Source organism: Phascolarctos cinereus, unplaced genomic scaffold, assembly GCF_003287225.1.
Source record: "Phascolarctos cinereus isolate Bilbo 61053 unplaced genomic scaffold, phaCin_HiC Scaffold_4;HRSCAF=312, whole genome shotgun sequence".
Lineage (NCBI taxonomy): Eukaryota > Metazoa > Chordata > Mammalia > Diprotodontia > Phascolarctidae > Phascolarctos > Phascolarctos cinereus.
In genome coordinates this window covers 302,518,230-302,530,244 of record NW_027555847.1, presented here as the reverse complement: position 1 = coordinate 302,530,244, position 12,015 = coordinate 302,518,230, and the positions used below count along the sequence as shown (strand labels likewise).

The 12,015-nt window shown below is 39.0% G+C and overlaps 1 pseudogene; it reads right to left on the bottom strand.

Moving 5' to 3' along the window:
- Positions 1–9,752: 9,752 nt before the first annotated feature.
- LOC110221990 (DNA-directed RNA polymerase II subunit RPB11-a pseudogene) lies at positions 9,753–10,091 on the bottom strand (annotated as a pseudogene).
- Between the last annotated feature and the right edge of the window lie 1,924 nt (positions 10,092–12,015).

Here is a 12,015-nt window from a genome sequence, read left to right as displayed (position 1 = left end):
CCACACTGTCTCTGGCCGCCTAGTTCCACATGGCTGAAGCAGCATGTCTCTTTTGCATCCTCATTGTCCCCTCTCCTCCTCTGGCTCCGCCTCCTCCTCCCCCACCCCCAGCTTGTCTATTCATAAGGTGAAGAGAAGGGAGTTGTCATTTGTTATTATATAGCCTTCTACTTGAAAGGCTGCCAGTGTAGACTTTGAATTCATCCCAGTGAGTGGCACAGAAAGGGGATTGTAGTATTTACATTTTGTTTCCCTCTTTTTAAAAGGCAACTACTGTAATCTATAGCAAAATGTAAAGGAAGTTGAAAATGAAATTTTACTGTGGCTTTGGGCCACTGGAAGTCTTAAAGATAAATCTGACAGTTCAGAGTCTCCAGCCAGAGATCAGCAAAGAGCATGAAGTGGGATTAAGATGTGGAAAGGCTGTCACCTGCTGAGTAGCTTCAAGTCATGTCCAATATAATACCCAAACTTGAGGTGATGAATGAATATCTGATCATTAAAAAAAATGCTAAATGAAGGCCCTCCTCATAAGCACTAGTACAGTGCCCCCATTTTCTTGGGTACAGCCTGAAGAGCCAAAACAGCTCAGAAAAAGCCCCTGGGAAATGTCAGCATCTAGTTAATGAATCACTGATTTGTTTGCCACTTGCACTTTCTTAAGAAATTGCTGATGTGTTCAGACTTTCTCTTCCCCTCAGCAATAGTGAAATTTGTTGATTGTGATGGTCTTAAATAACATCGTTCAGGCAGAAAGCTAAAAGATTACCCACTAAAGGAAGGCAATAGGGCTATTTATTATAGGCGTAGCATGTCCTCATGTGCAGGTCTTCTTTCTTCAGTCTTTGACCAGAATGCTTTGTGGGAGGTGCTTTGCAAAAAGCATTTACATGTCAAGTGTCCCCACTCACCAAAAGGCCCTTTCCTCTGACAGTTTGCGACATACTAAGGATTTCTCACCTATGGAGACCTGTCAAAATTCAGTCAAACCTTTTTTGGTTGTTGTTGTTTATAAAAGACAGCACAAAAACTATGAGGGCTTATTTAAAAAGTTATAGGACAAATGGGGAATGGTAGTTCAGTATCTTTTCAAAGAAATACATTTCTGTAAGCAAGGAACTAAAATCTTTGTAGATTTTATTCACCAGGCCAAGTAATCTTAGAATTGTAGAATTTGGTAATTGAAAGGGACCTTTAAGGACACTTAATCCAGCTCCTATTGTCCTCTCCTTAATTTTTTCTTCTCTCTAGAGAAGTCACCTTCCAGGTTCTCAAAATATGATTTCCAAGGCAGCGAGCAGATTTGTATAAAGGAGCCTTGGGCCCAAAGCATGCAGTTCTGTGTGCTTCAGATATTATGGAAAAAACTCTTAGGCCCTTCAGAATCGATATATTGGCTGTCCTGGGAGTCTCAGGTCTTTATTTGTGGCTATACAATTAACTTCTTAATTGTCTAGCAGTCTTTCAAAATAAGCTACCTCTAAAACTCTCACTAATATGTCAGTTTTAAGGAAATAATTGAATACTTTTTTCCTTCCCTTTTTTCTCCCTTCTCTCCCTCACAGCATCCCCCTCTGTCTCTTAGCAAGGGGGTGAATTCAAAGACAAATTTCTCCTTTTTTAGAAAGTAGTGCCTAGCAAACAATACTTAACTCTGTGCATAAATGTTGCATTTGTTACCTATAATACAGAAACTTGTTTCATTTGAAGAATAAGATGCATGGCTAATAAAAAGTGTGATGAGATTACTCTTTATTGTGCATTACCTTGAGAAGTAAAATCATAATTGTGAGCACAGGTAGATTAAGTACTGAGGAGGATGCTGAATTAGGATGATCAGAGATGGACAAATCTGGAAATATATCTAACAGACATGAAATATTATATTTAAATGCTTTACAAACCTTAAATGTCACTAAAATATGACTTATTAACAACTAAAATAAGACCCTATATTCTAAAATTGATTGAGTCAACATAATGCCAATGCCAAGTGGAAATGGCACTGGATTTGGTCTCAGAGGATTTTGGTTTGAAGCTTTATGACTTACTACCTGCATTAGCCTAGGGAGTCAATTACCTTCTCTATGTCTCAGTTTCCATATCTATAAAATGAGAGGGTTGGATTAGATGGTCTCTAAGGTGGGGTGGGAATGTACTTACTCCGTGCCAGGCACTGTACTAAGCACTTCACAAGTATTATCTCATTTGATCTTCATATCAATCCTGGAAGACAGATGCTATTATTAGCCCCATTTTATATCGAGAAAACTGAGCTTTAAGGAGGAGGTTAAGGGACTTGCCCCCGTCATAAGGCTGGTAAGAGTCTGAGGCTGGATTTGAACTCATGTCTTCCTGACTCAAGGCCCAGGGCTCCATACACTGGTTACTTAGCTGCCTCTTAACATTCCTTTCTATGTATGGTCTCTTTTTGCTCCACACCTATGATCTATAAGCAGGAACATGGGAAAGATATTATCACCTATGGGGAATTCATGAGCCCTCTGGACTTTTCTCAGGACCTCTTCCATGACAATGGTTACTACCACTAATAAGCATAGGTCTCTCTGTGTAATGTTTCACTTGATATTAATACCCAGAGGATCACTGAACAAAGTCATCTTTGTGATTGTTTTAATTAAAGAATTTTAAATTATCTTAACACTTACAAGGTGATGGGATGTGTCAAAATTTTATTAAACATCTGTTTGTGCAGATAATTGTATTAGTCCAGAGGATGGAAGATGCAAAATTTATATGATACATGGTCTCCATCTTCAAGGAACCTAATCTTGGTAGGACCTAACTTAAAAAATGGCAGGTAGGTAGCATCATGGATAAAATGCCAAGCCTGGAATCAGGAAGATCTGAGTTCAAATGAGGCTTCAGACACTTATTAGCTCTGTGATCGTGGGCATGTCACTTAACTGTTTGCCTCAGTTTCCTCATCTGTAAAATGAGCTGGAGAAGGAAATGGCAAATCACTCCAGAATCTTTTCTAAGAAAACCCCAAAATGGGGTCACAAAGAGTCAGACACAACTGAAATGAATGAACAACAACAAAATATACAAAAACAGACACCTATACTAACTATACAACTTTACACAATGAAATGTGCATGATTAAGAGTTAGTTAGTTCTTTTGTATCTATTAGTATATGCTTAGGAGATACCTTGTTGGAGGCAAACCTTTATGCACTTAGCAAATTATTATTATTATTATTTAGAGATGAATAAGAAGTATGCACAGAAAGATCATGCATTTGCTATAACTCTTCGAGTGACCATGAAGATGTAATCTGCTGCACAGATTCAGTTGTGAAAGCCTTTCTATTTCCTTTTCATTTTTTCAAGAATATACTTAATAGCAGCTGCACAGATAATTTTTATCAAGATTTGATGGAAATGTGAAAGGAGATATGGGCCAGTAGTAACTGATGTGTTCTTGGTCATATTTTTTTTTTTTGGTGAATAATATTGTCCCTAATCTTTTCCTTTTAGGGGTAATCTTCCCTTTTATGAGATATTTTGAAAATCATTCCTGTGTGTATTTTTTTAAATATAAATTTATTTATTTTTAGTTTTCAATATTCACTTCCACAAGTTTTTGAGTTCCAAATTTCTCACCCCTCCTCCCACCCCAAGATGGCATACATTCTGAATACCCCTTCCCCTGGTCTGCCTTCTCTTCTATCTCTCCCCCCTTCCTTCTCTTCTCCCCTTCCCCTTCTATTTTCCTGTAGAGCTGGATAGACTTCTGTACCCCATTTCCTGTATTTCTTATTTCCCAGTTGCATGTGAAAACATTTTTTTTAAAACATGTGTTTTTAAAACTTTGAGCTCCAAATGTTCTCCCTTCCTCCCTCCCCACCCACCCTCATTGAAAAGGCAAGCAACTCAATAGAGGTTGTGCATGTACAGTTATGCAAAACACTTCCTTTGTAGACATGTTGTGAAAAACTAACTCTATTTCCCTTAATCCTATCCTGCCCTTCCATTTATTCTATTCTTTCTTTTGACCCTGTCCCTCCTCAGAAGTATTTGCTTCTGATTACCCTCTTTCCCAATCTGCCCTCCTCTCTATCATCCCCTGCTCTCTGTCCCCTTCTCCCCCTATTTTCCTGTAGGGTAAGACAGATTTCCATACCCAATTGAATGTGTATGTTATTCTCTCCTTAAGCCAAATCCTATGAGAATAAGATTCCCTCATTCCCTCTCACCTTCCCTGTTTCCCCTCCACTGTGAGAGACTTTTCTTTTCTGTTTTTTTTTTGTGAGATAATTTACCCCATTCTACCTCTCCCTTTCTTCTCCGAGTATCATCCTCTCTCATCCCTTAATTTTATTCTCCAGATATGACCCCTTAATCTTCAACTCACCCTGTGCCCTCTACTATCTATCTATTATACATACATATAATTTTTTTCCTTCAACTACCCTAATACTGACAAAGTTCTCATGAGTTACAAATATCATCTTTCCATGCAGGAATGTAAACAGTTCAATCTTAATAAGTCTCTTATGATTTCTCTTTCCTGTTTACCTCTTCATGTTCCACTGGAGTCCTGTATTTGAAAGTCAAATTTTCTGTTTAGCTCTGGTCTTTTCATAAGGAATGCTTGAAAGTCCTCTATTTCACTGAATGACCATTTTTTCCCCTGAAGGATTATACTCAGTTTTGCTGGGTAGGTGATTCTTGGTTGTAATCCTATCTCCTTTGCCCTCCAGAATATTATATTCCATGCCCTGCAGTCCTTTAATGTAGAAGCTGCTAAATCTTGTGTTATCCTGATTGTGTTTCCACAGTACTTGAATTGTTTCCTTCTGGCAGCTTGTAATATTTTCTCCTTGACCTGGGAACTCTGGAATTTGGCTACAATATTCCTAGGAGTTTTCCTTTGGGGATCTCTTTCAGGAGGAGATCTGTGGATTCTTTCAATTTCTATTTTGCCCTCTGGTTCTAAAATATCAGGGCAGTTTTCCTTGATAATTTCTTGAAAGATGATGTCTAGGCTCTTTTTTTGATCATGGCTTTCAGATAGTCCAATAATTTTTAAATTCTCTCTCCTGGATCTATTTTCCAGGTCAGTTGTTTTTCCAATGAGATATTTCACATTGTTTTCTAATTTTTCATTCTTTTGCATTTGTTTTATAGTGTCTTGATTTCTCATAAAGTCACTGTCTTCCAATTGCTCTATTCTAATTTTTAAGGAAGTATTTTCTTCAGTAATCTTTTGGACTTCCTTTTCCATTTGGCCAATTTTTCTTTTTAGGGCATTTTTCTCCTCATTGGCTTTTTGGACCTCTTTTGCCATTTGGGTTAGGCTGTTTTTAAGGTGTTATTTTCTTCAGTATTTTTTGGGTCTCCTTTAGCAAGCTGTTGACTTGTTTTTCATGATTTTCTTGCATCACTCTCATTTCTCTTCCCAGTTTTTCCTCTACTTCCCTTACTTGCTTCTCAAAATCCCTTTTGAGCTCTTCCAAGGCCTGGGACTGATTCATATTTTTCTTGGAGGCTTTGGATGTAGGAGCTTTGATTTTGTTGTCTTCTTCTGGTTGTATATTTTGATCTTCTTTTTCACTAAAATATGATTCTGTGGTCTGACTCTTTTTGTGCTGCTTACTCATGATCCCAGCCAATTACTTGAGTTTTAAACTCTTTGTTAAGGTAAGAGTCTGCTTCCAATGTGGAGGGTGTACTGTCCCAAGCTTCAGGGGTTTGTGTAGCTGCTTTCAGAGATACTTGTAGGGACCTGTAAATTTTCAGTTCTTCCAAGGTGGTATGATAAGGGGCGAGGTGTTTACTCCTTTCCTGGCCTGTGACCACAAGTATTCCTTTCTGTCCTGTAACTGTAAGGAGGGGTTCCTCTTCACAGCCACTACAAGCTCCACTACGCCAGCGCTCCTCCTCACCCCAGAACTGTGACCCAGATCCACACACGGGCAAAGCAAGAGATTCCTGCCTCAGCACCAGCAAAGAGATCCCTGCAATCCCTCTCTGATCAGCCACTGGATTCCCCTTCAGTCTGTGGGCTGGAAGCTCGGGAAGCAGCTGCCCCCCCTGCCCCCCCAGGGCCAAGCTCTTGGGGAATGGAGCTGAGACCCCGCCTTCCTCTCTGACCAGCGACAGAAACAGACTTTTCCCACTGACCTTGTAAGTTGTCTTTGGCATTCGTGGATTGAGGAGTCTGGAAACCTCCATAGCTGCCTGAGATTCAGTCCTCTGAGGCCTGCTCCAGGTTAGCTGAGGCCTGCGCGCCCACACCGCACTGCGCTTCTGCGCTCCCAGCCTGGCGCGATACACCTTTCTGATCAATCATCCAGGTTGTCTTGGGCTGGAAATTTGTTTCACTCTGTCTTTTTTGTAGGTTCTGCTGCTTCAGAATTTGTTTAGAGCCATTTTTTATGAGTATTTGGAGGGGTTTAGGGAGCTGAAGCAAGTCACTGCTTTCACTCCGCCATCTTTGCTCCGCCCTCCCCCTGTGTGTATTTAATATTATATCACCTTTAGATCTTTTCATTCACATATGGATGGTTAGGTCTTGCTACTCTTCCCAACATCATTTTTTGAGGGTCATTTTCACTTATTTATTTGGCTCTTTGGACGCATAGGTTTAAATATGGTGACTCCTCAGATTTAGAACTGAAAGAGACCTCAGAGGAGAATATAGATATGGATGGAATTAGAATATATAGAATTACAGAATTGTATATGGAACATATAATTATAGAACAATTGCGGATATGTTCTTTTTAACGTCTGCTTGGAGCCTTCATTCTGGTTTCACAATACAAATGTTCTTAGGATGATATGACTTAGCTGGATCTTATGCCAAGCTTTTTTTCCAGCTGGTTTTCCCCTCCAATGCTTTTCATTGTGTTGTGAAGTGATACAATTCATAATCTTCTGTCACATTCCTCCATAATGTTTGACAAATTGAATTTTTAAACCAGCTCTCGCCTTGGCTACCATGTTGCTCTGCTTGATAAGGAGATCAAGTGCTTGCTGACTGTTGAGGTTTCTGAGGGTTTTTGGGGGGTGGGGGAAAGTAAGCTTCCTATTGTTGCATTACTATTTTACCTTACTTAAATTTCTGAAAGAAATGGGGACAGTCAGAACTAATGTCTTTACTCGTCTACATCTTCCAATTTTCTGAGTCAACAGTTGATTTGCCTGTACAAAAATCTTGCTCTTTTGTCTCAGTGTGATGGGAAAGAGATTCTGGGCTCTCTAATGTTTTGCTCAACATAAAATCTAAGCATTTCTACTGTCCTGAAAAGGTTTCAAGTACAAGTCTGAATCTGGCTGTTTTCTGAAGATCAGACTAACAATGCACAGAGGTTCATCACCATGAAGCTGGCCTTTAAGACAAAGTTGGATGGATAGATGCATGGATGGGTGGATGAATGGATAGATAGACAGACACAGATAGATAGATAGATAGATAGATAGATAGATAGATAGATAGATAGATAAATAGATAGATAGATAATGGATGCATGGTTGAATGGGTGATAGCTATCTAGCTAGCTAGAACACTTATTAAGTGCTTATTATGTGTCAAGCTCTGTGCTAACTGTTAGAGATACAAATAAAATCAAGCAAGATAGTTCCTTCCCTCAAGGAGTTTGCATTCTAAAGTTAGAGATATTGCATAAAGGGGGCTGGAAAGGGGAAGGAGTTATGCATGGAGTGTTATGGTTAGTAATGTCCAGGTGGAGCCTAGAACTATGCAGTGAAGTTCAAAGCTGACCTATCAAAGCCCAGGTAGCTCCAGGGGCAGAGTCCCTCTCTTAAGTGGTAAGGGAGTAAAGATGATGGCCAGAATGGATTACCACTGGTAACTAATTCTTTGGCCATGGCAACTCTCAAAACAAAGAAAGATATAAATGGTCTTCAGTCCTGTGTGGGTCTTTCTGTTTCTACAGTGATGGTACTGGAAGAGGATGCTAAAAATCACAAAATTTTTAGACTGTCCATAAACACTAATTTAGTTCTTAGTATTCTTTTTTTCTTTAATGCAATAAAATAGGCTTTTCTATTTGTTACATTCCTGTTGACACATTTAAGGAAGGACCTGGGGCTTAACTGGAAAGCTCCATGGTAAGGGTAGTAGAGCAGCCCAAGAGCCTTTGGAGCTCCCTCACTGTAGGGCCAGGATGGACTCTATAAGCAGGGATGTTGGCAGATGGTCTGAGACTCTTTGGTCCGTGCTTCTGAGAAGCTCAGGCCATTCTGATTTGTTCCTCACCCCTGAAGTCACAGACAAGCAGGGAGGCACTGATTGATATATTCAGCCACCCAAACTGGCATATTATTACAGAAAAAGCATTTGTATTCTATAGGGATGAAGAAGGCAGCATGTGGATGTACAATGTAAGGCATTACCTTGAGCAGCAATGCCCCTTACAGGTCAAGGTGGGCCCAACAAAGGTAGGCCTGCTGGGAGTTCTCTGGGGCAGCAGTGCTCGCTGCCCTCAATCAAAAGACTTGGTTTTAGTTTTGTCTCCAACTTGATGTTTCTGATCTCTGGGCCTGTTTTCTTATCTTGGAAATTAGGAGTTAGATGATTTCTAACAACCCTTTCAGCTCCAAATTTTCTGGTGCCAGAGTGATGTTCATAGCTTAAAGTCACATTATTGGAAATTCCTCCTTAGTACTTCTCTTAGGTAGAAGTAGGTAGTAATCCCTTCTTCTCTCCCTTATCCCCACAGAAATGTTTCAAGGACCAAGTGGGATATAATAATAAAGCATTAAATAAAGTTATCATTGCTGCTGTTCTCTAGGCCTGGGCTAACCCTGAAGGGGTAGTTAGAGTCTCATGAACAATACATCTAAAGTCTTTTCTTCTTTTTGACAGATTCTCAAATGGTCAGATCTTTCAGCCTGAGGCCACTAGATGAACAAAACTTTAATCAACACAGCAGTGGCAGACCCTTCCTTTACCTACCTTGTGGCTCTGATGGACACAAACATTATTGCCATCTGGAAGAAACTCTAGCAGCCAGAAGCAGGGTCAAATAATGGGTTTGTGTTTATAGTGGCGGGAATTGCATGCCTGTAATTCTCACAAACAATCTCTCCGAAGTGGGCATTTTCTAAGTGGATAATTTCAACTAAATTCAAATTAAAACACAAAGTGAGCTGTATTTTTATGTTCTATGGACATAGAGAGAGATAGCTCACTAAGTCTGAGCTTAGATACCAAATAATTGCTTTCCCGACTTAGTGGCTTTAAGAAAAATCAAAGGTTTATTGGATTGGTTGTAAGGAAGATGGACTTTTGAATCCTGACTGGTGTCCAATGAACTACTCTGTCTCCTGATTTTGTAGCATCTACAGACTTGCTAATAAATTAGCACACCATCTATTGTAATAGGACAGAGCTGTTTGGAAACCCTTCTTCCAGGTGGACACAGATCTGTTAATGATTATCCTTTCATTATAATTAAATTGTCTAATGAGTCTAGCTCTTTCTAATAGTCACCAATTCACATTGGCCAGACTCTCACTGTGTGATTTCATGACAAGCAGAATTTTGAAGATGGCTAGAAAGTTCAACTTGAGATACTGAAAGACAGTGGTTCAGAGGTAAAAAATACATTTTATCAGGAAATTGTAGGGGTTATACTCTGAAGAGAAAAGCAGTGAGAAGGATTTCCCCATTCAACCTTACATACCTGTTAGATGTCAAAGGAAAGGAAGAGTTTCAGAGTTTCTTGTGGAAACTGCACAGGGAAAAGATCAAGAATTATTTGATTCTTTTTTGCTTGACTTTGATATGGACCCAGAATTGCTCCTCCAACCAGGAGACCTCACTGATCAGATCTGTAATGGCATTAGTGGGAAGCTTCCTGAGAGCTGTAATCTGGAGTGGTCTATACAGGAATAATGGTTTTGTGTTCCATTAGTTGGGGTCTTTATAGACCACAGACAGCACCTGGGGGTTTTTCAATAACTGGTTTGATGTTTTTCCTAGTGTGTGGTCTTACATGTTGATCATGAACAAGTAGGCATTAGGTATCTTAGTGTCCTTATTAATGGTAATCTCTCTCTCAAAGTGGAGGAAAGATTGAAGCCAGACTTGCATTCTCCAGCCAGCCCATCTTCTGATGCTGGGGCACACTGTGATCTGAGAATCTTAGTACTCTAAATGTGATATTTTTGTCTGATGACCCAAATCTACATGCTACTGGAGGATCAGACTCATATTGATATTAACATTTTTGCTATTAATGAAACAAAGGCAAAAAGAAGATGCAGCTACACAAGACAATGGCTCACAGAGTCTCCTTGGAGAAGTAAGTAAAAGAGTTGTCAGAGTTGGTTTTTATCTTGTATCCAGAGGCAAAGATAAATATCATTTCATAGGGCTTAGCAAACTCTGAATAACCACACAAGAAATGAAATAAATCATATCCAACAGATAGGAAAAGACTTGCTAGTGACTTAGAAGTAATTTCCAAACTAACTGACCATTTATTCAGACCATTGACTTGTTAGAGCAAAAATGAACATAGAAGAAAGAATAAAAGATGAGATGTGACATGGTAGGAAGGCCATTCCAACCTGACCTATTTAAACAAATTACTAATATTAGAGAGGGGTAAATGGATAAAGGAACATACATCAACACAGATTATAAACATTTCCTAAGCAAATTTAACCAATGTAAATCAATTACCATGGAGAGGCCAAAAGAACCAAGAAATGCTGTCTTCTTGCCCAGTAGAAAGATAAAGCAACTAAGGACAATAGTGGCTTCAGATATAAAATGTGTTCATAAAACCTTATAGAGGAAGGTGGCAGAGCATGAGCAGTTGTACAAGAAGTAATTGAGTGAAAAACAATTTACAGAATATTTGGTAAGATAATTAATTAACTCAGCTTTTACTCTGAACAATTGTGGTATAATGGAAAAAAGCACTGAATTTAATATAAGAAGAACTGGATTCACATCCTGCCTCTGTCATTTATCCCTTGTGTGGTTCCAGAAAAGTCAGTTAATGTCTTTGGGCCTCAGTTTCCTCATCTGTAAGCTCTTTTGTATTCTCAGAGTTAACAGTTGGTGCATAACATCTGTGCTTTTTGGACATTTGTTTTCAAGATATGACAAGATTAATAGCTTTTAAAGTCTCTTTTAGCTTTAAATGTATGATTCTATGTTAGGTGGATGGGTGTCCAACACTTGGAAGAAATCATGAATGTTATTACTATTGATAAAAAGTTATCTAAGAAGCACTAATACTTGTTAACCTATACTTGTACTTTCCCAAGTGTGCTTGCATATAAACTATTTGTGCCCAACCTATGGTAGAGCCTTCTGAGTTTGTATTGGTCTGATCAGCCACAGTTGGACACATTCTACCTTGACCCCAATATAGTGATGTCATTTTGATCCTCTTCATTTTGGTTCTCTTTGGGAATTAAGGACAGTAACCAACTAACCAACTTTCCCAATTATAGAGAATTGTTATAAGGATAATCTTTACCTGCATCAAGAGCATGCTAGATAAAACCATGGGAAGTTACAGGTGAGCTTTCATAAAAGATCACAGACCCATCTTTATAGTTACACAATTAGCTGAAAAATCAGGGAATGCAAGATTTCATCATGTTTATTATTTGTTAATATTTCAATCCGTTTGATTAGATAAAGCAAAAAGCCACTTTGAAGGATCTACTTTAACTAGGTGTTTCCCATGCAAATGTTCAAATTGTATAAGATGCTTGAAACTTACACAACAGAGATAATTTTTTTTACTGATCCTGTGGTTATTAACTTCTAGCCAAGCATAAAACAGGGAGACTTATGAAGGCCAATGGTATATGGCACTGTCATGGAGGACATTGAGTGAAGAGTCCAAATGGAAGTAGAATTTCCTACACATGGTGAGGTCCTAACATCCTCCTGTTTGTAGGTTCTTGACAAGTGGAAAGATACCACAACCAAAGGCAGTCGTGGCTTAGAATATAACATTTGTTGGGGCAGCTAGGTGGCGCAGTGGATAGAG